At 33.8% G+C, this 24484-nt stretch overlaps 2 long non-coding RNA genes across 2 annotated transcripts; one reads left to right on the forward strand and one right to left on the reverse strand.

Annotated features, from left to right (window-relative positions):
* The first annotated feature begins 3941 nt into the window (after positions 1 to 3941).
* On the forward strand, positions 3942 to 24398 carry LOC103098593 (uncharacterized). Its single transcript, XR_001626744.2, has 3 exons — positions 3942 to 4652; positions 9032 to 9127; positions 24214 to 24398. It is a non-coding gene; the product is annotated as an uncharacterized LOC103098593 (long non-coding RNA).
* On the reverse strand, positions 19932 to 23464 carry LOC103098427 (uncharacterized). Its single transcript, XR_457286.3, has 2 exons — positions 23106 to 23464; positions 19932 to 20237 (listed from the first exon to the last, which is right to left on the reverse strand). It is a non-coding gene; the product is annotated as an uncharacterized LOC103098427 (long non-coding RNA).
* Positions 24399 to 24484: the final 86 nt, after the last annotated feature.

Genomic DNA, 24484 nt, shown 5'->3' on the forward strand with positions numbered 1-24484 from the left:
TTCGTGATAGAAGATTCCACGAATTAAATGGGGTGGGCTTTCTTCCCACTGTAGATGGGGGATTCACATTTCCCTGAACAAAGAAAAGTTTTGAGGGGTCTGATGTATTTGGTTTATTCTGGTAAGGGCTTTTTTTTTTTTTAATTGCTGAGTACCAACTGTATGTTAGGTTGACATGAACTCTTCTTTGTAGGTTTGAACTTTACAAAACATTTTGAGACTTTGGGAGATGATTAACTTAAAGCTTGCCATAAGTGCCAAAAGGAAAACTCCATTAAGGAGAGTCAAGGGATTATTTTTTCTTGCAGTAGAAAACTCAAGTAAGTATGTTCTTTCACTGAGAGTGCATCAAAATTGAGTTCTAAAACAATTCACTGGACACTGTTGAGGCTCTAAATCTCACCTTTTATATTGGGTTTGGGGGTAGGTTTTCCTTTGCCAAGCTTGGCTTTCACTGCTTTTTCTCTAATTGAAAATTGCTGACTCTTCTTAACTCCCAAACAACCAAAATCTTTCAGTAAACTCAACCTACTATTATTAGTGGAGTTCTTTCTGCCCATAATTCTTTGGTGAAAAAAGAAAAAAAAATCCTGTTATCAAGAAGATTATGTAGTTAAAAAGATAAAGAACTTACTCACATAGAGGAAGAAAAAGCAGTATAAACCAAATGCTGAATATGTTAATTGGTATAGTATAGATAGAAGACCTGAGGAAAAAGATACTATAGAATAATATATAACAAAAGAAAGAATATATGTTTATTTCTTAAAGTTTTCCTTGGTATTTTATTAAAATTTCTATATTTTAACTGGGGAAGAAATTAATGGAGAAAAAAGATTTTGTTTTGTTTTTTTAAATAGACACTAATTCTTTTAAAAGTATTATTGAAAATTATGTTTAATTAATTTAGTACATATAGAATCAATAAAAAAGAATGTCATTTATATAGTATTTTAAGATTTAGAAAGCACTATTAAGATTAAATATTCTTATCATTTTACAGATGAAGAAATAGCTGGGCAAAGTCAAATGACTTGCTCATAGTCAGTCAATAAGCATTTATTAAGCAACTATAAAATACCAATCATGGTTCTAAACATGGAGTATACAACCAGAATAAAAGATTTAATTCATACCAAGGACTGCATTCACATAGTCCTTCAACCTTGCCATGCTGCTTTTCCATTAGGATGCCTACTTCTTTATTTTTCTCATTAAAATTCCAAATATACTATTGGTTATTATATTTTGATTTTTAAAAATCCAGTCTTTTAAATTATGATAGTCATGTGAAAGTGCATTTACTAAAGGGTTAGTCCCTAGAGGTTGATATGAATGCTTTGGTGTCATAAAAGAAGGTATAGTTGTGGTGAAGGTCTTATTCTAGGAGGACTAGCAGGGTAAAGTAAAACCTTTTTTACAATAACAATAATCAGTGGTTGTTGCAACAGACATCATTACTTTCTTTTTCTTTTTTTCACTATGTTAAACTCAACATTGTCAATGAATACAAATAAGATGCAGAGGGAATTTGTAAAGAAAAAAATTATATTTGAAATATTTACTTTTTTTTAGAAAATAACATATATTGTAGCAAAATTAGAATATTAAATTTTCAATCCCCTTCCAAATCTGCTTAAAAAGTAATAAAGTCTTCTTGTCTTTTTTTTAAATGTAGTTGAACCAATGTGTATCTTGCCTTTACTTTGCTAGTTTTAATTTGCAACTCATCCTCTAACTCTATCCCTGTGTATCTAGATTTTTTTAAGGCATTTCAGTTGTGTTTTACTCTGCATGACCCCATTTCAGGTTTTCTTGGCAAAGATATTGGAGTGGTTTGCCATTTCCTTTTCTGGTTTATTTTTTAGTCAAAGTAACTGAGAAAAATAGGATTAAGTGACTTGTCTAGGTTCATGGGGCTAGTAAGTATCTGAAACTGGATTCGAACTCATGTCTCATAACTCTAGGCTCCATATTCTATCTACAGTGCCATCAAACTGCCCTCTATCTGTCGATTATGATTCACATTTCTATAGAGTTGGGGAGCACCTAGTGTCTCCCTGTAAAATATTTATCTAGTATTTATTATGCATAAATTTTCTCTTATTTATTATTCTATTCTTTTAATTCATCAGATGAACATTAGGTTTGCTCTTATGGCAGGACCAGTTTTATTTTTGTTTTTATATCCATAGTGCCTAGCACAAAATAGTTCCTTAATAAATGATTTTTTATTGTTTGATCTAAACTTTATAAATCAGTTTTATCATAACAACATTGTAAGTTAATTAATGCAAGTGTTATTAGACCCTTTTCCTAAAGGAAGGCACTGAGCTTTAGAGAAGTTATGGTCTTAGGGCTAGTAAATCTGATTGTTGAGATTTAAAACCAAGACTGTTGATTCAAAATTAAGTTTTTGTTCCATTATATAAGACTGAGGCCAATAGATTTCATCTGACATTTTTATAGTCAAGTAACATTCCATCACATTAGTATGGCATATTTTATTTGGACATCTCACTATTGTTAGCGATAGCTGTTTAAAATTTGAAGTTAATGGAAATAAGTAAACACACTTAAATAAATTAAACATTTATCGATCCTTGAGTACCTCTGATCCTAACCAATGGAGAAATCCTGATTAAGTTAAATGCCAAAAAAACAAACAAACAAAAAAAACTGGGTAAGACTTCCGGGCAGCTCACACAGTTAAAGTTCTCAGTTTGATAGAATATGCAATAGATGTAGGAGGACAAGGAAGTAGTCAAAGAAATTGGCTGAAATATAATATAGTTTTCCTTTATGTACATTTTGTATATATCTAATTGGAATTGGCTACCAACTCCTTTTTTTTAACATATTTTGTTATTTGCCCAGTTACACAAAAATGCAATTTAAACACCTTTTTTTAAAAATTTTGAGTTCTAAAGTCTCTCCTTCCTTCCCATCCTCTCTCCCTCACTCCCTCCCACTTTCCCCCAAAACAATAAACCATCTGATAGATATTTTACATGTACAATCATATAAAACATTTTTCCATATTAATTATTTTGTGAAATAGTTCTAAAACCAAAAAAAAAGTAAGAGAAAGAAACACAGTAAGGAAGGAAGGAAGGAAGGAAGGAAGGAAGGAAGAAAGGAAGGAGGGAAGGAAGGAAGGAAGGAAGGAAGGAAGGAAGGAAGGAAGGAAGGAAGGAAGGAAGGAAGGAAGGAAGGAACGAAGGAAGGAAGGAAGGAAAGAAATCCCCCATTTCTGGTATAAATCCCACCAGGTCATAATGAATGATCCTTATGACATACTGCTATTTCATTTGCTAATATTTTAGTAATTTTTGCATTAATATTCATTATGGAAATTTATCTCTAGTTTTCTTTGTTTTTGTTTTTCCTAGTTGAGGAGTCAGAACCATAATTATGTCACTAAAATAATTTGGTAGAACTCCTTCTTTGCAATATTTTACAAATAGGTTATATATTATTGGGATTAATTATTCTTTAAATGTTGAGTAGAAGTAACTTTTGAATTCATCTAATTCTGGGAAGTTCCTTGATGGCTTGTTCAATCTCTTTCTAAGATAGGGTCATTTAAGTATTCTATTTTCTCCTCTGTTAATCTGGGCAGGTTATAGTTTTGAAATTATTTATTCATTTCACTTAGATTATCAAATTTATTGATAGATATTTGGGCAAAATTACTCCCAATAATTGAATTAATTTCCTTTTATTTTTAGTGATTAATTTACTCTTTTCATTTTTTATATTGGTCATTAGATTTTCTTTTTCTCAATCAAATTATGCAAATGTTCCCCCTCCCCCTTAAAGCCATATTTTAGTTATTCTTACTACTTATATAGTTTTCCTACTTTTAATTTTATTAATCTACACTTTGATTTTCAAGATTTCCAATTTAGTATTTAATTGGGGATTTTAAATTTATTTTTCCCTAGGCTTTTTTTAGTTGCATCCTCAATTAATTGATCCATTCTTTCTCTAATTTATTCATGTTAACTCTCAAGAGGTATAATTTTTTTTTTTCATGAGAAGAGGTAATTTATTGGAATATAAACATTCAGAGAACTTGTAAGGTAGAAAACAACATATACAGAACCTTGTTGTAAAAAGACAGCTGAGGTATTCATCCATCATCTAGCCTACCCAAGTGATATTATTTCTTTCTGTTAGAATATATGACAGAGGAGATGGGGAAGGAGGGAGCAAGGACCCTCTCACCTCTTGGTTTAAAAAAAAAATGTCGTTTCTGCAGAAGCTGATTCTGGAGTCAGGGCCCCTTCACCCCGGGGGCCTCCTCCATTGGTGCACTGACAAACTTTGCCTTCTGGATGAGAAGCCTCTGTTGCCCGCGGGAATTCTACAGAGATCCTGTGAGGCCAGGATGACTTTACTAGCTGGGACCACGTGACTGCAGAGACTTCCGTTGGCTTTTCTGCTTCCTCTGGGCGGAAAGTCCATCCTGCGTGAGAAATACACGCTATTTCCATGACTTTGAGTCCAATGAGATGCCTTGGGATGAGCCAGGGAAGGAGGCCCCTGCGGTACCTCCTCCTGCCTTGGCGATGCTTGTTTTTGGAGACACCCTTTCAGGCCCGCAAGATCTGACTTCAATGGGGAGGATCCCCTGCGGCAGAAAGGAGGTGAGGCAGCTGCATGTGAGCAGAACCATTCAAGCCCAAGTTCTGTTGGGTTCCCTTTCTGAGCCGTTTTCCTTCCCCTCCCGGCTGGGACTGAGATTGTTGTGTGCTCTCCATCTAAGCAAACATGGTCTGGAGAGCGCCACAATGCTGCCAATGGTGGGGCAGGGGGTACTTGCTCTCTGGTGGGAGATGAGTTCATGGACTGTTGTGCATGAAGCATCTTTTGGTACTGCTTTGGATGTATACAGTAAATTTTGGTATTTTGCATCAATATTGTCTTTTCTTCAATGAAATTACTATTAGTTTCTATTTGTTTATGGGCCCACTTATCCTTTAGAATTAGATTGTTTAGTTTCCAATTAATTTTTAATCCATTTCCCCATAGTCCTTCATTGAATATAATTGTCCTTGCATTATGATCTTAAAAGTATGCTTTTAATATTTCTGATTTTCCACATTTATTTAGGAGATTTTTATCTCCTTATACATAATCAGTTTTTCTGTATATGCCATACCCTGATGAGAAAAGGCTATATTCATTTTTTTATTCCCCATTCGATTTTCTCCAGAGGTCTACAGTACATGTCTGTTCTAAACCTTTATTCTACTTTTTAACGTTTCTTGTGTTGTTTTTTTTATTTTTAATTTTGTAAAGGAGGGAGAGAATTCAATACTCAATATATTATTTTCAATGTTGGAAATTGTTTTTACATTTATTTGGGGAAATATAAAATATAATTTAATTAAAACTAGGTATTAAATAAAAAGTTTTAAGTATTGTCTTCCCTAAAGAATATAAATAACTCAGCATTATTAAATAATTTACAATTTTTCTTTCCTGTTCTATCTTCTTATCCTTTTTTGAGTCTTCTGTTTGAATGTCAACTTTTCTATGCAATCCTTGTCTTTTAATTAGGAATATGCAAAAGTTCTAAATTTGATTAAGTATACATTTTTTTCCTTCGACTTCCTTTTCTGGGTGGTAATTCATCATTGTTATCCAATCTCCTTTACCATCCAGAATATCATCTCTAACTTTCGAAATCATTTTGTGCAAAAGTTGGTAATTCTGTGTAATTCTTGACTGTAGCTCCACAATATTTGAATTTTTCTTTCTGGCTATTGGAAGTATTTTTTCCTTAACCTGGGGGATTTGTAATTTAGCTATAATATTCCTGGAATTTTTCATATTGGGATCTCTTTCTCAATTTGTTCAGTGTATTCCATCGATTTCTATTTTTTTCATCTGAATCTAGGATATTAAAGTGGTTTTCTTTCATAATTTCTTGAAATTTGGTGACTAGGATTTTTTTTTAGTCATTACTTTCAGGTAGTTCAATAATTCTTAAATTATCTCTCCTGGATCTATTTTCCAGGTCATTTCTTTTACAATGAATAATTTCACATTTTCTTATTTTGCTTTTTCATTCTTCTGATTTTGTTTGATTGTTTCTTGATGTCTCATGGAGTTATTAGCTTCTACTTGTCCAATTCAGATTTTTTGGAATTATTTTCTTCAATAAACTTCTGTACCTCTATTTTTGTTGGATTAAAGTTTTGCTGCTGTGTAAACAGGGCCTTACCAAAGGCTTGTGCCTGGTTAAGGCCTTGCTGCTGTGGGGACAGGACCTCACTGGAAGCTTTGGTCTGGTTGAGACATGGTTGCTTACCTTTAATGGGGGTAGGGCATTGCTACTGATCTTTACTGGGCCCAGGATCTATTGTTGCCCTTTTTTGGGTTGAGACCTTTCTGCTGTGGGAGTGATATTTCACCCTTCCTATGCTGGAGTGTAGACTGTTTGTCCAGTCCAGCCTGTGTTCCCCTCACCTTCCCTTTGCTCCTCAGGGAAACAGACCTTTTCTTATTGATTCTACAAGCTTTTCTGGGTTGAAAATGGCTTTGCTGTCCCAAGATTCAATAAGATCTTCTGTTTTAAAATAGTTTAGATGGGAGCCTGGGTCCTCCTCACTCTGCCATCTTGGAAGCAGAAATCTTAACAACTTCTTTCACAATATCTCTTTATCTCTCCTCTTCTCTTTACTAATACTATAATTCCTATTTTGGTCAATGTTTTCAGTGCCTCTCATCTGAGTTATTTTAGTATTTCATACTATTTCCTCTGTCTTCAAACTGTTTCTTCTTTAATTCTTTTCACAATTTCCAGAATAAACTTAGAGACATGGCTTTGACCATCTTGTTTTCCTTCTCAACATTTAGTTATTCTTTATTAAGGATATAGACACCTTATCCCATTATTCAAGGTCCTGAGTAGCTTCAATCTTATTTTGGAACATTCTTAATACATGCTAAAATCCAACCATACAGAGATCTTCTTTAAGTTCCACATCCCATTTCTTGCCTCTGCACATTGTAAGAAGTAAATTTTAATGGTTTGACTAAAATATATGAATATTATAAATAATATGGTAGTCACCAATTTAAATATTATTGCTCAAAATTGAAATTACTTTTAATAGCTTTTATATACAAAAGAGGTGGAAGAGTGAAAGTAGAGAAATACAGAAATGTAGAGAAGACATTTAGCCTATCTATCTAAATATTGCTCCAGTGCTAGACTGGAGCAACAACCAGGGCTTGTTGACCTTCAGCCAGAATTAAACTCTCTCCAAAGACAGGAAGGGAAAGTCAGCTATTCACTCTTTCCTCCAAGAGGCAGGTCAAGATGATGACTAGAGCTGAAGGTGACTCCTGAGGCTGACTTTCTTCCTTGAGCTAACCTTCTTCTCCAAGCTGACTTCCTTCTTGAAATTGACGTCCCCAGCCCCAGAAATTCAGGGTCTTTTATAGTGGCTTCTTGTCCCTTCTCCTCTTCACAAGGGGAAATCACAGCTTCCAAATTGCCCAGCACTGCCCCTGGAGCAATGTTTGTGGGAACCACATCTCATCTTCTGGAGAGGTGAATACTCATCAAAAAGTTTCACAGATTCCTGACTGATTGAGATGTGAATTCTCTAAGTACTTTGCTAGCTTCTTACCAGTACTAAGTAGGGTGTTTAATCTTTTGTTGATTCAATTCAAAAGCAGACAAAAGAGAGTAAATCCTGTCTTTACAAATTAGTGAGGTCCTAAATAGGGGTACTCAAGTTATTGTTAACCAATTGTTAATTGAAAATAGACAAAGCGAATAAAGGATTCCCTTTCACAAGTGTAACCTCGGAATAGACAAAGAGAACAAAGAATTCCCATTTCAAATTTCTAATAATAATTATAAGTAATCATGTAGACAAATTTCTTTTAGGGTACCTTTCATGATCCAGTCAGTCATTTCAAGATAAACATAATGTATTTATTCAGCTTTCTATTTAAATTCCAATACCCAACTGCCTAAAGTCACATTCTACTTTGATTCTTCATTGTAAGGTTTTCATTCTTTTTTTTCCTTTTGCATAATGAAATTAGAGAAATTTTAGAGTTAAGAAAATCAAGGTAAGATGGAGAAAGGGAAAGGAGGGGTCAGTTTAAAAATCTTTATCAACATTCACAGTGAGTAGAATTTATCTTCCAGGGATTTAGCCTTCATGACTTCAGGGCCTAGTTTTCCTTACAAAAAGTCCCATAAGGAAGTCAGAAGACGTTTGTATTTATGTATATTTGTCAACTCTAATATTATAGAATATTATGAAATAGAAACTAAAAATGTTAAAAATGCTGACATTTTAGCTAAATGATGGAAACAGTGTTCAGTTGAGTTTTGTGCAAAGAAAAAACATAATATCCAAACATGAATGATCAAGTTGTTAATTAAAAATCTACTCTGTGTCCAATTTTTAACACCTGAAAGTCTATTATTTTATAATTTAACATTAATGTTGACTAGATATGGCATAAACTTAACATTAGATAAGCTTGAGTGAAACAGTAAATGATTAAGGTTTTTTCCCCCCCAAAAAATTAGATAGAACTTACTGGCTCACTTAAAGAATAACCAGCCCTGTTTCTTTCCTGGCTTTAGGCTACCTGGAAAAGATATCTTTATTAAAAGACTACTTGAAGGTCTATAATTATACAGCCTTTGCTATACAAAATCAAATGCAATTTAATATCAAGACATGAGACTAATCACTGCTTTTCCTGCTATGAGTTATATGGCTAAAATGAACTTAATTGAGAACCTGTACTTTACAATGACACCAGGAATCCTCACAACTAACAAAATTAGGTAGGAGAGGAGCACAAAGAAGTTTTTCTTGACATCATGACTGGTCTAGCATGAAGATGTACATAAATCCCTTCCACAGATACCTTCACCTCCCTTTTTGACCAATAACATATACTTATATAAAAGTCACAGAATTTAGAGTGTAGAAGAATTTTAGAGGTCAAATATACAAAAATGTTTTGTTGTTTCCTTCTACAGTTCATTTTAGAGATGAAGAAAATGAGGAAAACAGGGTGAAATGACTTTCCCCAAGTTGCACATCTAGTAAATGCTTGCTACATGCCAGACAAAATGGTAAGCATTTTTACAAATATTACCTCATTTGATCCTCACAAAAACCTGGAATAGAGGTGCTTTATTATATCTGTTTTACAATTGAGGAAAGTAGCATTAAGTGATTTTCCCTGGGTTACACAACTAACAAGAGCAGAGGCACGATATAAACTTGAGACTTCCTGACTCCAAGTTCAATGCTATATGCATTATGCCATATAGCTGCCTAGAATTTTATGTAGTAATAGATATTATGTCCATTTTAAAGATGATAATTTAAATGATTCTGAGTGTTCTGGGATCATACAGTAGAATCTGAATTCATCTCTCTATTTTACTCATGATTTCAAAATTCCTCTATCCAATGAGTCATACAGAGGCATATCAAATTGGAAATAAGTGTGGTGTTCAGCTGTGTCAGCTCTACTAATCCCTTCCTTCCACTTTTGTCTACTCCTCTTCAGGTAGGTGAGAGAAGATCTTGGTTAGTAATTATGTGCAATATTTATTCTGATAATCATCCTACTAAGGGTAACTCCAAGAGTTAGGAAAAATAAAAGAAAGAGAAAATAGAAAGAAAGTCAAATATTCCAAGGTTAGTTAAATTTAAAATTACATAAAATATTTAAATGTGTAAAAAGATGCTACCAGACTATCTTTCTGATAGAGAGATAAATATCTAAACCTGGGAGAAATGAGGACAATGGAAACCATAGATCAACACCACATAAATTCAGGACATTAAGGAGGCAGCTGGGTGCCTCAGTGGATTGAGAGGCCTAGAGATAGGAGGTCATAGGTTCAAATCTGGCCTCAGACACTTCTCAGCTGTGTGACCCTAGGCAAGTCACTTAACCCCCATTGCCTAGTCCTTACCACTCTTCTACTTTGGAGCCAATACATAATATTGACTCCAAGACGGAAGGTAAGGGTTTAAAAAAAATTCAGGACATTAAGTAAAATATTTTTAAAGAGTTTTTGTTATTATATTAAAATATTCTTATACAAAAGTCCTGTGGTTGGGCCACTATTAAGAAAATTATAAACATCATTGGTCATATTAAGAACAAAACAATAAAAAATATTTCATTGATAGATTGAGAGATAAACTATGAAAACTGTCATTTATGTAACTATGTAACTGTCATTTATGGAAAAATACATTTATGGAAAAATACAAAAAAAACATTATTTAAAATGATAATGAATATCTAACTGAACCAAAACCTAGTATTATCTCTAAGGTAAATGCTAGACAGTTTTCCAGTAAAATCATGGCTAAGGGAAAAAATATTTTTTTGGTATTTATATTATTTAATATAATTCTAAAAATTCTAGCTACAGCAATAGGGCAAGAAAATAACTAGAAAATCAGCTTAGGAAAAGAAGGAAAAAAATCTCATTTTGTGATGACATGTTTGTTTACAAAAATAATTCAACAGTCAAAATTCATCGAAACAATGACTAACTTAAGTAACAAAATATACAAATAAGCTCTTGAATCATAAGCATTTCCATTTATTGATACAAAAATATAATTAAGACATAGTAAAAACATTCTGTTCATAGCAACTTCAGAATCTATAAAATTTGGGGGAGACTAGGTCCTAAGACATGTACAGGAATTATATGACTACAACTATAAAATTGTCCTCATAGAAATAAAGGCAAACAAATACTTGAAGATATATTCAGTGCACATTGTATCATGACAATACTACCTGAATTAATTGCAGATTCCATGAAATGGCAATCAAATGAATAAATGATTATTTTATGCAACTAGAAAAAAATAACAAAACTCATTTGAGGGATAAAATGTCTAAGAATCTCAAGGGAAATAATGGGGAAAAAGAGGGAAGGAGAGGGTTCTAATAATGTCAGATCTCAAACTATATTGCAAAATAGTCATAAAATGTATTTGGTACTTGTTAAAAAAATCAAATAAAAAGTTAATCAGAGGAACAGATATGATACATAAGACCCAGACATAAGTGTACATAGAAGAAAAATGTACAGTGTACCCAAGGAGTCCAACTCCCAGATCAAGGACACCTTATTTAAAAGAAATTGCTAAGAAGGCTAAAATGACATCTGTCAGAAGGCTCAAATAAGCATTTTATAAACTATGTCAAAACGATCTCAAAATCTCAGAAAAAGATGAATTAGATATAAAAGGTCTTAACTTAAGTGAATTATAGCAATAAACTTGTATATATATGAATACAGAATAATTCTTAACAAATAAGATAAAAGAGAATTATAGGAAATAAAATTAGCAACATTGATTACATAAAAATGTTTGCATAGGCAAAACCAACAAATAAGTTTGGGGAAAAAAAAACCTTCACAGCATATTAATCTGATAAAGTTCTGTTATCCAACATCGATAGGGAATTGATACCAATATATAAGAACAAGACCCATTCCCCAGCCAAAGAATTTTAAATAGACTACCCTCAAAGAAAAAAATACTATAAACAAACATAACAAATTATAAATTACTACCAGTAAGAGAAATATACATTAAAATAACTCTTAAGTTCTTCATTGCCATCACATTGACCATGATTGGGAAAGGGATGGGGGAAAATTTTAGCTAGAAGAATTATTGGAGAAAAAATACCTTGATGCATAATTAGTGGAATTTCAAAGTGGTGTATCTATCCTGAAAATAATGTGGAACTAGATTCCAAATGTCAAAAAAAATGCATATATTTTGATCTAGCTGTACCACTAAAAGTTTTATGCCCCAAAGAAATCAAAAGAAGATATATGTATATATGAATATAGGAATACAAAGAAATTTTTCTTGTACCATAAGGAATAATTAAAAAGATGTATTCAAAGAAATCAGACTTTATATGAACTATTGAAAAATGATTGAGCAGAGACAGAAAAATAATTTAGGCAATTTCTACAACAGTGGAAGGGGGAAAAAAGAAAAAAATCCCTGTGAAATAATCAAGAACTATATTCAGTAAAATGAACAATATGCAAGAAAGTTCAATGATTCATATGTGTAACCTCTTGACAGAAAGATAAGATGAGAAGAGAAAATGAGATATACATTTTGGTCATTGCTAATCTCTCTCTTTTCTCTCTCTCCTCCCATATGTGTGTATGTATGTGTGTATGTATGTATCTATCTATATTTCTATTTATACACATATACATAGACCCTCCACATGTTTATTATGTATATGTAGAGGTATGTATATACATATATATATATATGTATATATATATAACATTTGTATATACACACACATATATACACTTATATTTGGGGAGAGGGCATTTACTACACTTATTTGTAAGAAAGGAAGTTGAGAGAGAATATGAGGGAGAGAAGGAAATAGTGATGCTTAAAAAATGAAAAAAAAAAAGGATATGAATGAGTAATTTTTAAATAAAGAGAAAAGAGGAAAAGGGATTTCAGAAGGTGACACCAAAATAAGACAGTATTGGAACTACCATGTTACATTTTAAATATTTATAAAAACCTGGACATAGCAGAGGTTCTCAGTTTTGTATGTAGATTGACTTTTTTTTTACATTTGGCCCCCAAATACTCCCTTGATATTTATGAAATGCATAAGGATAGATTTGCATTCTTTGTGCTGGGTATTCAGTTTCATATAGTTTCATAGTATTGCCCAATAGTCATTATTCATTCATAAATGAATAGTTCAGTCAAACTTTGTATATGTGTGTGTGTATTTGTGTGTCAGGGAGAGAGAGAGATAAATCATGAATCTTATTTAAAAGGCTCTGACATCTATGCCTAATCCACTTATAAACAGGAACATCTGGCAAAATTTACCATCTATAGGGACTCTTAAAAAAACAAACAACATTTTTTGATCATAGATCTCACCTTTTTATGTTATCTTTATTAATATCCAGAGGGGCATCAAATAATGTTATCTACATTGTTATTAGATTAAAGTAATTTGGATAGTTTGATATATGCATGAGAAGATACATTATTAGAATAGAGCCCTAATAGTAATGTTTTGTTCTACTAAATAAACTTTTTAAAAAATATAGTATTATCAAAGACCAAACCCAGTGCAATGTTGTTTTTGACATACTTTTCAATCAATTGATTTCAAAATTGTGTATTCTCACACAAATCTCTATATATTTTGGATCCCTTTTAATGGCTTTTCCCATGACTGTTTATGTTAATGTAATTTCTAATTTTTCACATTGTTGTTGTTTATCATTTCTTCTTTAAGAGTATCCGGTAACCAGAGATGATGTTTTGACTTTTATATAAGTTGGATTTAAGTAAGGCAGAGTTGCACAAAATGGTGAGGCTCACTGTTTTTTCTAGCCATTAAACTTTAGTGGCAAGAATATCCAAGATCTGTCATTTAGTGACACCTTCCATTTTGTCAAACTTATTGCACACGTGCCAGAGGGGGCTGCTCCCTTCCCCATATTCACATGCACCTGAGGATATTTCTCATATCATCCACCCCTCTTCCCAACAACCCAATGGGAGCATTTCCTCCCTCCCCTGTGTGGGGTAAGACAGTAGGCTCACATGTGGCATAAAGGTTGCAGTTTGGGCACCTAGTCTCTAAAAGGTTCTCCATCACTGCTTTAGGTGATCCACCCATCTCACCGGGAGAAATCTTCACATGTGGGATAGATATCTCCTTTAGTCACTGATGATTTTGAAGCCTGTTAGTTATCTTTAACATGATTTAGCCTGTCTGGTTATAGCTTCTTGGAGCTACAGGTAACAATTGGATGAAATAAACATGAATAACCCTGAAAAAAGCTTGACAAGCCCTTACACAAGAAGTCTTAGTCCTTTTTGAACATCCCATAAATATTTATTCTAGATCCTTTCTAGTGGCTCTTCCCATGTCTGTTTATTTTGATTCAGTTTCTAATTTTTCATGTAAACATGGAAAGGGCTGCACTGTTAACATTCATATGAGGTAGATTCAATGCCAATAATGGGAGAAAAAAAAAGAATGTCAAAGAAATTTTTATAGAAGTTTTCAATTTTGACTTTTTAATCCATTACTTCCTTTGAGTTTGACTTTTATGTTCATATGGTGATTTGGTTCAGTTATTTCTCTCACCAAATATTCCACAAAATTTTTATTTCTCTTCTATTACTTATGTTTTTCTTAGGAAGATGTGTAGAACTTTATTGAGAAGGGCAGGAACATGTTCACATTCCCTCAGTTATTGTGGCTGGATATAGAGTTTCTTTATTATCTACTCTACCCTTTTTAGAATGCTTAGCATTGAAAGGAAAATGGTGTTTGAAGACTAATTCTGAGCTTTCTCTATCTTAGGAAACACTGCATTAATTGTTGCAGTTGTGGCTACTGCACTCTTAACTGCTTCTAGGTCACTCTCCAGGTTTTCTTGGCCTGGTGATTATAATGAAGAGACTTTAAAAATGTTTTCCGACATGTACATTTGGAATACATTCTTTTAAAACATGCCTTTAAAAGTTATTTAAGTAGTAAATTGTTTTTAATGAAGATTTTATTGATTGTTTTTGCTTTTCTAAAAATTACCACAATTTCTCCTTGTACCCTCTCCTAGAAATTATTCAATATAGCAAATAGTATTTTATAAAAATAAGAAAAAAGTTAAAAAATAAGAGAAAAAATTAAGATAAATTGTTAATATATGGAAAAGTCTGAAAATAGATGCATTGTATAATACTTGTGGACCCTTTGTCTCTATAAATTTATGGGGCCAGTCAATCAATAAATATTTATTGTCTAATATATACTAGGAATTATGCTCAATCCTAGGGATACAAATGTAAGAAATAAAGATTGCCCCTAACCTCAAGCAACTTACAATTTAATAGAGAAAGACAATAGAGGAAGAAAGCCAAGAAGGGATGTGTGTCTCAGAGTGAAATAACCAGTATAGAGGAATGTGAATTGCAAAGGAGTTCATTTAGGTTTCTATCTCTCTTCATTCATCCTCTCCCTCTCCCTCTCTGTTTCTATTTCCCCTTTCTCTTTCTCCTCCTCTTTCTTTCTCCTTTTTTTCTGTCTTCCTCTTGCTCCTCTTTCACTCATTTTTTTTCCTTTCTGTCTCATGTTCTTTAGGATTTTTAAAATTTGATGCTCTTTATGTTTGTTCTTTCTGTTTTCATTGTTGTGTTTTCTTGGCTTTGCTTTATTCTGCTTTAGCTAATGTAAGTCTTTAAATATTCTGAATTAATCAATTTCCTTCTTTCTAACAGCATAGTGATATTCTATTATTGCTGTTATAAATATTTTGGTAGATATGCAGGCTTTCTTCTTATAAAATTCTATTTCTTTGTTATATTATATGCCTTGAGGTATATTCTATTCCCTCAAGGTATAAACCTAGTAATAGAATCTCTAGATGAAAGAGATGAACATTTAATCACTTTATTTACCTAATCCAAGTTGCTCTCCAAAACAGTTATACTGATTCTACTCCTACCAGCAATGCATCAGTTGCCTCTCTTTGACATTGACTATTTCCATCTGTTTTTCATCATTGGCAATTTGCAGCTTGTGAAATAAAACCTCAGAGTTGTTTTGTTTTGCATTTATTTCATTATTAAGGATTTGGAGCAATCTTTCATATGCTTGTTAAACTTTTTTTGAGAACTATTTATTCACATCTTAGAACCAGAAAACTATTGGAGAATGACTTTTAGTCTAAAATAGAATAAACTTATTTCCAATTGGATTTTATAATCCAAAAGTAATTATTGGATTTTAAACTTGTACCTGAGAAGAATAACCAATTTTTGTTTTGGTCCACAACAAAATCTGCACAAATCATAGTCTTCCATTCACTATCTCCTTTGTAACATTTAAAAATGTGTTCATAGGGGGCAGCTAGGTGACGCAGTGGATTCAGAGCCAGACCTAGAGATGAGAGGTCCAACATTCAAATTTGACCTCAGACACTACCTAGCTGTGTGACTCAGTGCAAGTCACTTAACTCCTATTGCCTAGCCCTACAACTCTTCAGTCTTGCAACCAATATACAGTATTAATTCTAATATAGAAGGTAAGGATTTAAAAATATTTCATATTCTTTATTGAAACTCTCCTTGTGTTCCATACCTCCCCAATACACAAGAATATATGTATTGTCTCATAAGAGGCATTTTAGATTTTTAGTTAGCATTGTGAGCAGCATCTAGTTCAATACCAATTGTTGTCATTCAGTTGACCCTATTTGGGTTTTGTTGGCAAAGACACTGTAATGGTTTGTCATTTATTTCTCAAGATCATTTTATAGATGAGGAGACCAAGGCAAACAGGTTTAAGTGATTTACTTAGGATTACACAGCTAGTAAGTGACACAGATTTGAGGTCAGGAAGATATAGTCTTGAATCCAGGCCCAGTGTTCTATCTACTGTGCCTCCTCATTGCCCTCAATACCAGTATATGAATATTAAAAAGCAGAGCCAGAATTCGACCACAGATTTTATAACAGCTCCAAATTCATGAGTCTTTTCACTGTACCATATTGCAATATTTGTTTTTAAGCAGTTTCCAGATAATTTTGTTTCCTCATTGTGATAGTTGATTTATGTTGGTTAATCCCACCCAGACTATTCTTTGACATTGGACAAGTCAGTTAACCCCTCTAATTTTTAAATCAGTTTCTGATTTAAAATATTGAATTGAATAACCTTTGTAATTCCTTGAAATTTTAAGTCAATGAAACTATGTATAATTTCCCAAAAATAGAAATAGTTTGGACTTGTATCTCTTTCTTTGTGTGTGTGTGTGTGTGTGTGTGTGTGTGTGAGGAGGTTGTTTAATTTTAAATCAATAATAATTCTAAAACATGTTTCACTTGGATAGGTTTTTAAAGTTACAAAGCATTTTATATGTCATTTCTCATTTGGCCCTCATATTAATAGCTTGAAACAGGTAAGTCAAATATTAGAATCCAAATTTTACAAATGAGAGAACTAATACTCAAAGAACTATAAAAGTTCCCACAGCTAGTGAATAAACTGGGCTAGCATTCAGATCATAGTGTTCTTTTTTGGTAGTACTTTTTCAATATTGACTACATAATACTGAGAAAGAAATGATGAGTAGGAATCATATTAATAGTACCAAAAAGTTCACATACCCATGATTTTATTGACTATTTCTTTTGGCAGTCTAGATTCATACAGAAGAGACAGTAATTGCACATACTGGCACATGTGTTTCCTTTGTGGTTGCAGTGTTTGACTCATAGAACTTGCTTACTTAAAATAAAAAGACCTCCAAAGAGCTTCAGTGCTTGAGAATAGTTCAGTAGAGATGAAAGCATATGATTTGTTTTCAATTCTTGGCTCTAAACAGAATGTGTTTTCTTTTACACCTGGCCCCATTCTCATGAAACCCTTTCCATAACCTGCAGGATGCAGTAGGCTGTAACTTGTAAGATTTAAATTAATATCCAATAAGTCCAAGTATATATTTTATAAAATTTATTAGTAATTACTTGAAGTAGAAGAAATAAAAAAAATAAAAGTAAAAGCCTAAGTAAATAACACATGAGTAAAATTCTCCTGCCTGCCACTCACACAACCTCAACAGCCACGTTCCCTGGAAAAGAGAGAGAAAGCAGAGCTATACTCCCAACTTTATCTTCCCTATGTTAGTATGTAAGGTAGATACATAAATGGGATGCTGGGAGAGAGAGTCCCTGGGGAGCAAAATTATATCCACACAAACTTAATGAGCTGAATTGTATTTGTAATACTATCAAAATCAGATGTGATCCATTCTTGTATGAACAATGCTTTAAAATTATATTACTCTGCTTGCTTTACTAAACACAATAGCATTTTAAAGTGCAAATTCAAAACATTCCCAATTATGAGTTATTAGACTTCCATCTTTGGCCAGTTCAGAAAATGCCTCTAATGTGTGCATACTCATCTCCAGGTTATCTGAAATATCTAACCCATTTGGATCTGCAAACTTAAGCTGGAAACATCCTGAAGTTGACTTTTTTAATGTGATTCCCATTAACATTTGAGTGTTATCGGAACTGAAATGCCACCAGGACCCAAGCCAGTTTTCCAATAACTTAACATTTGTCCTTTCTGTCAGAAATAGGGATTGCTGAAGCTTTGGAAACATTTGTGGTAGCCAAAGTAGAAGCCGATTTGGAAATTCTAGGAGGCTGAAATATATCCCCCAAATATGTTTGAGGTTAGAAGCAAGCATGGCAAGTGATTTTACTTGTCTGACTCATTCAATTTGCCTTTTGGGGATGGTTACATCCCAAAAGACTAATGTTTAAAAGTTTAAAACCATACTTTTGAGGTGTAGGAAATTAATCCCTATCACAAAGGCACAAAGCCGAGAAACCAGAGTGGAAGTCTCCAATATTTAACCCAGATTAATTATAAAAGGTCTCAAGTATTAGAAAGAATCCCTAGGGGTCATTCCCTAAGATGGCCCTAATAATGTTCCTAATATATTCACAGGAGCAGGAATTGAAGTTGGATTTTGGGGGGGCAACATGTTGCATCCACTCTTTTCCAAATCTTGTTGTTTTAGCCTTTATAATATCTTGTGTTTATGCTTTCTTCTCTCTATAGTCACTGGAATCCTCCTGATGAAGGCTCTCACTATTAGCAAAGAAATGAAACAATGCTGCTCTTACTAATAGGTCTTTAGACCTTTCTAAAGATGTGCCACCAGGAGTTAGAGATAAAAGTAGTATAAGATGAGAAAGAATCATTAGCTTTTAACCTCTTTGGCTTCTACTTCATTAATGTTAAAACTGATGATCTGTGCAGAAGTATGCTGGTAAACATTCAACAACTTGCTTTCTGAAAAAAAATACAAATTTTAAATGTGCCCTGCATTGTTAATAATCCATAACTTTCTTTAATCTAAATGATCAACACAACAATCAAGCCCTTCATTGTAGTATTTTCTGATTTAATTTAATGATCAGGTTACTCAAGATGTGTTCAGGTGGGTCAAGTGTAATATGATCTGCAAGTTCCTTCTAGTTAAGAGTTAAGAAGAGGAACATATTGTCTCAAAGGCCTTCTGTTCCTACATCTTTCAAATGAGACAATTAGAAGAGATGATCTTATCTCTAAAGTCTGTTACTTATCTGAAAATTCTATGACCTGTTATACAAGTAAAAGTGAGACTAATGATCTATACAGTCAGTGAAGTGTGCTTTTAGATGTTTTATCTAGTTGGGCAGGTGGGTTTTGCTGATCAGTCCACATTCTTTCACCTGCTTTCTTTTGAAATCAACACCATGTATTTGCCAGATGGCTTGTCAGGGTTAGACATTTAACAGGTGTTCCTGAAACAGAGCATTTTATTTCTGCAAGCTACCTTATCTATACATGGATTGAAACTGTGACCTTGGCCTCATTAGCATCAATTGAGTTAATCAACACAGATTGAAGAGAGTAGCAGTGTATCACTTCTGCATTTTAATGATACAGATTCCTATTCCACAAGAAAGTACTTACTGTCTCCTCATTTCCAGGTCCTTAAAAGAAGTGTCCTTACATGAGCTGATAACTAACATTTATATAACATTTTAAAATTTACCAAGCACTTTGCAAATATTTTTTTTTCATTTGATCCCCATTTGATTGTATGTATTCCAAGATTTCTCTTTTCCACGGGGATTATGTACCATAGAATAGAAATGACACAGTACATATAATGTTATGTTACAATAACCAATGTGAAATCTCCCTTTAGTGAAGAGGTAGATTTCAGAATATGGGATGATCACAGCAAATTTAAATCTCTGATAAAAGACCTTGGACATGATTCAAATTCTTCAAAAGACTGACAGAAAACTTCTACATATTTATTGTAACTATGGGATCATCAATTATAGAATCTTAGCACTGGGAGGGAACTCAGAGGCCATATTGTTCTCTTCATATTTAGGCAGGAAACCCTTCTATAATATACTTAATTAGTAATCTTTCATCCTCTGCTTAGAAATTTCCAGTGGTGTAGAACTCATGACTTCTCAAGGGACCATATAACACTTTTGGTCAGATCAGTTGTTTGATAGTTCTTACTCATTTTTACCCTGTGTTCTTCTGTAATTTCTTCCTACTGCTCCTACTTCTGTCCTCCAGGGCTACTGAAACAATAAAAAAAAAAAGAAAGAAACTAGGCTAATACCTTTTACCCTGAAAGGATTACAGCTTTAAAATCTTTTATATTATTTTTGGGGCAGGAATACCACAGTAAAGGGAAAGCTGCTAATATCACTATATAGCAAATTACTGAAACTCCCCTCACTAATCAAACTTACTCCAAGGCATCTAACAAAGAGAAAAGGAGACAGATGAGAATAATACTATAGCTTAATCAAAAAAGCATTTGGAACCAAATCATCACATTTACCAAGGTACTCCAGTTAAATTCCACTGAGGATTTTCTTAACTCAGGTCACTGGATAACATTCAGTAAGCAGCTGTTTGATTATATAGGCCAGTGATGGTTTATCTTTTCTAGACGTAGTGCTGGGCCCTGTCCACATCCTAGTGTCAGTTGTGACCTGCCCCTCCCCACCCCCAGGGGTGGGAGGAAGCACTCCCATTGGGCTGCTGGATGGAGGGGAATGGCCTCATTGGTTGTAGAGAGGGGGAGGGGAGTTGTCTGAGCACTCTGCTCCCCTCCATCTGTGAGCCACCCCCCTTACTCCTTGTGGTTTACCATTGGGCTGCTGGGCAGAGGGGTGGGGGATGTGAAAAAAACATCATCAAGTGTGAGTGTGAAGAAGGGGAGGGAAATAGCTCTGCTGGAATTCTTCTGTCTTTCTAGTAATGAACTCGGTGAGGGGGAGGGTGGCAGTGTGCCCACTGAGAGTGATGTGTATGCCATCTTTGGCACCTGTGCATAAGATGTTGCCATCACTGATATAGGCTAGTGGCTTTTTTTTAAGAAGAGAGAGGTTACAATTATTAAAAGGTAGAAGAAAAAATTAACCAAAATCCATTTTAGTTACTAATTTCAGTGTCTTCTTTCTCCATCAGTTTAGCCTCTAAAAGAATAGTGTTCTTTTTTTTGTTTTGTTTTGTTTTGTTTTGTTTTTTTAATATGGAAGGAACTTAGAGTTCTTTTAGTCCCACTCATTAATTTTATAGATAAACTTAAGCCAAGAAAGATAAATTAATCTGCTCATGGTCATATATGTAGTTTATGAACAACCCAGCCATCCTCATTCCAATCAGGGATCTTTACATTAGAACCCAATAACCTTAGCTTTTAGCCAGAGCTATCGCAGATCAGGAATAATTAACCCTTATATACAGTTTATAGAATGCTTTATTCATAATATCCCTAAAAGGTTAGTACAAGACAAGTGTCAACTATATTTTGAATATGAATATAGTTAAGCTTGTGCAAGTTCAGTGACATAGATTCAAATCTAGTCAATTAGTCTATCTTCTCCTACTTTATAGATGAGAAGGTGAACTAAGAAAGGTTAAATATCTCATGCATGGTCTCATAAGTAGTAAGTGGAAGAGCCAAGATTCAAAAGTAGGAACTTCCAAGAATTTTTAGACTAGTACTGTATCACTACACCACAATTTCTCCTATCTGGGGATAACAGTTGCAAATAAATTATTTGAAGCCACATTTCTGACTATGTCTATTTTTGTTTTTACTCTGTTGCTTGACCTTTTATGGTTTTATGTTTTACCTTTTTTTGCTGTGAACTACAGAAATACAAATGATTATCAACATTGACAAAAAGTCATAAATTTAGAGCATATGGGGTAGTGGTAACTATAAACTTTCTTTTATTTCCCCCAATAAAAATAATCTCTCCTCCCTCAAATTTCTTATAGTATTTCTATACTTATCAAATCTTGAATTACATTATATAGTAGTAGTAGTAGTCTCTTGGTAACCAAGGATGACTGTTGTCTTTGTGTGTTTTTGTGCACAAAGACACTTGTGCATGAAGATTTAAGTGAAAAAGTCGATGCACAGAGACAGTCCCACTCTCTCGGCATTGGAAGCCTGGGTCCAGTGGCACGAAAAGTCATTACACCTGGAGACTTCCTCAGCTGCATTGGATGGCTGTGTTGTCTTTTGTGCTCCAACACGCCCTAAGCACTCCACAGTGCCTTGCTGCATTGCCATCTCAGCCATTGAACCTTCTTATTGGTTTCTTTCGTCTGTTCCGCCGAAGCAGTCTTCACATGCTGGGTGAGCAAAGCCCTAGTTCACCAGGGGTCCACAACGACCCAATGGCTACCCTCACAAGGTTTAGCCGGCCTGTTGAAGTCGTTGCCCGGGATGTGGCCGCTGCCACATGCTAGCAGCTACTAGGAGCCACAAGTGAGAGCTGGGTGTCAGTTGAGGGTCAGAGGCTGGAGAGCTGCCCTAGGAGGGCACGACAAGCCCTCCATACCAAAGATATTACTCCTCCCTGAGCACCCCATACACCCCGAATTACATTATATTTGTTTCTATACACATCCAATTTTTGATTAGATTGCATGTTTCTTCAGGTAAAAAAAAATGTGATATTTAGCTTGTTGTGCTTAACAAATATTTGTTGAATTAAGTAACTGAATGGATAAAACCCTCGACTCCAGTACCCCAGTATATTTATGGTAAGCATGAGTATTTTATTCAATAACATTTTCTAAGCACCTACTATGTGCCAAACATTGTGCAAAGTGCTAGAGATTTTGTAAAAGAGGCAAGTCAGTCCATGCCCTAGAGGAGCTTATAATTTAATTCCCTTGAGTAATGTATATCATGACTGAAATATTATAATAGGATTGAAGGGGTTTTAAGGAAGAAACATAGAGGGAACATATAAATATTTTGATTTTATTAAACAAGGAAAGGGAAGGTTAAAAAAAAGGAAGGAGGTGAAAGGGGGAGATCTTAATTATTTTACCCTCTAAATTATAAGCTATCTGACTAAATCTATCTTATTTCTAAGTCAATTAAAAGCAAAGTCTTTAGGGATTAGTAATCTTACAAGGGTCTTTTGGTGGGCAAGGTCCAAAATTCCAAGAGAAATATCCAAAGGTGGTTTGTTCTATGGTTGGTCAGCTTCTTCTATCTGTCCAGCAGAAGAATGAAGACTGCCTTCTTTTCCACAGCCAAAGACATTCCCAGGCTTGTAATTTTAATGATGGTTTCTCAAGCTGCTCCAAAAAAATACATCTGCCTCCTCCTTCATCCAGGTCCAGAGAGATTGTGTCAGTTACTTAACTGTTTCTCTGGGATTCTGTTCCACCAGCTCCAGGGAAAATTCTAATCCCATGCCTTGTCAATCACTCTTATGTTCTAAGTCTTATTTCCTATTGTAACGTGATCTATTCATACTTGTGCAACTTTCTCTGTCCATGACCCATGCCATCACAGAGTGTCCATTCTATAGAGGGCCCCATATATAAGAAGACTTTCTCAAATTCTTCTAAAATGTTGAGGATAAAACAGAAGGCTAGGTCTGTCTGTCTAGTGATTGTCACTGATTTTTATGATGTGTTTGATTCATTTTTTTTAATTGGAAAGATTGTATAAAATTAGAGATTTGCAGCACTGGATTTGGATTCAGAGGTCCTGACTTCAAGTAAAAATTCTGCCATTTACTATTTATGTGATCTTTGTAAGCCACAAATCCAAAGGTCCAGTTTCCTCATCTGCAAAATGTAGTACTCTTCCTACTACACCATAAAATAGTCTATAAATAACATAAGTAAGCCTTGAAAAATCTATTCTGAAAGAATTGTGTTTCAGAGATTTTTTTTGGGGGGGGATATTTTCTAACTTTAGCAAATGAGATCTAAATCTAGACAAGAACTTAGAAATCATATCTTAATTAGCAGCTAGGTGGCACAATGAATAGAGCATCAGGAAGTAGCTTAAATAAGACCTGCATTCAAATGCAGCTTTAAACATTAAGTATGTATCTATGAAAAAATTACTTAATTTCAGTTTCCTCAGATGTAAAATGGGAATAACTACTTATCTCACAGAGTTGTGAGGATCAAATTAGATAATATTTATGTTGTGCCTGGCATGTAGTAGGATCCATATTAATATTTCCTTTCTGTTCATCTATTCCTGCCTTCATTTTTTAGATTCAAAAACAGATTCAAAGAGCTGAAATGACTTACTTGCTCAAGGTCACAATCGATTCCAGAATCATCATTCAAACTTAAATTCTCTGATTCTAAGCCCAGTGTTCCTTTCAATAAACTATGTCAGAACCTTATAAATCTAGTAGTTGTTCCATTTTATTAACCTGCCACTATAATTTAGATTAATCTTCTTACCAAGTTTCTCTTATTGTAACTTCTAATTCTATATTATAAAATTATAAATATAAATTATAAAATCACTTTCTTCAAT

This window comes from Monodelphis domestica, chromosome 1, assembly GCF_027887165.1.
Source record: "Monodelphis domestica isolate mMonDom1 chromosome 1, mMonDom1.pri, whole genome shotgun sequence".
Taxonomy (NCBI): domain Eukaryota; kingdom Metazoa; phylum Chordata; class Mammalia; order Didelphimorphia; family Didelphidae; genus Monodelphis; species Monodelphis domestica.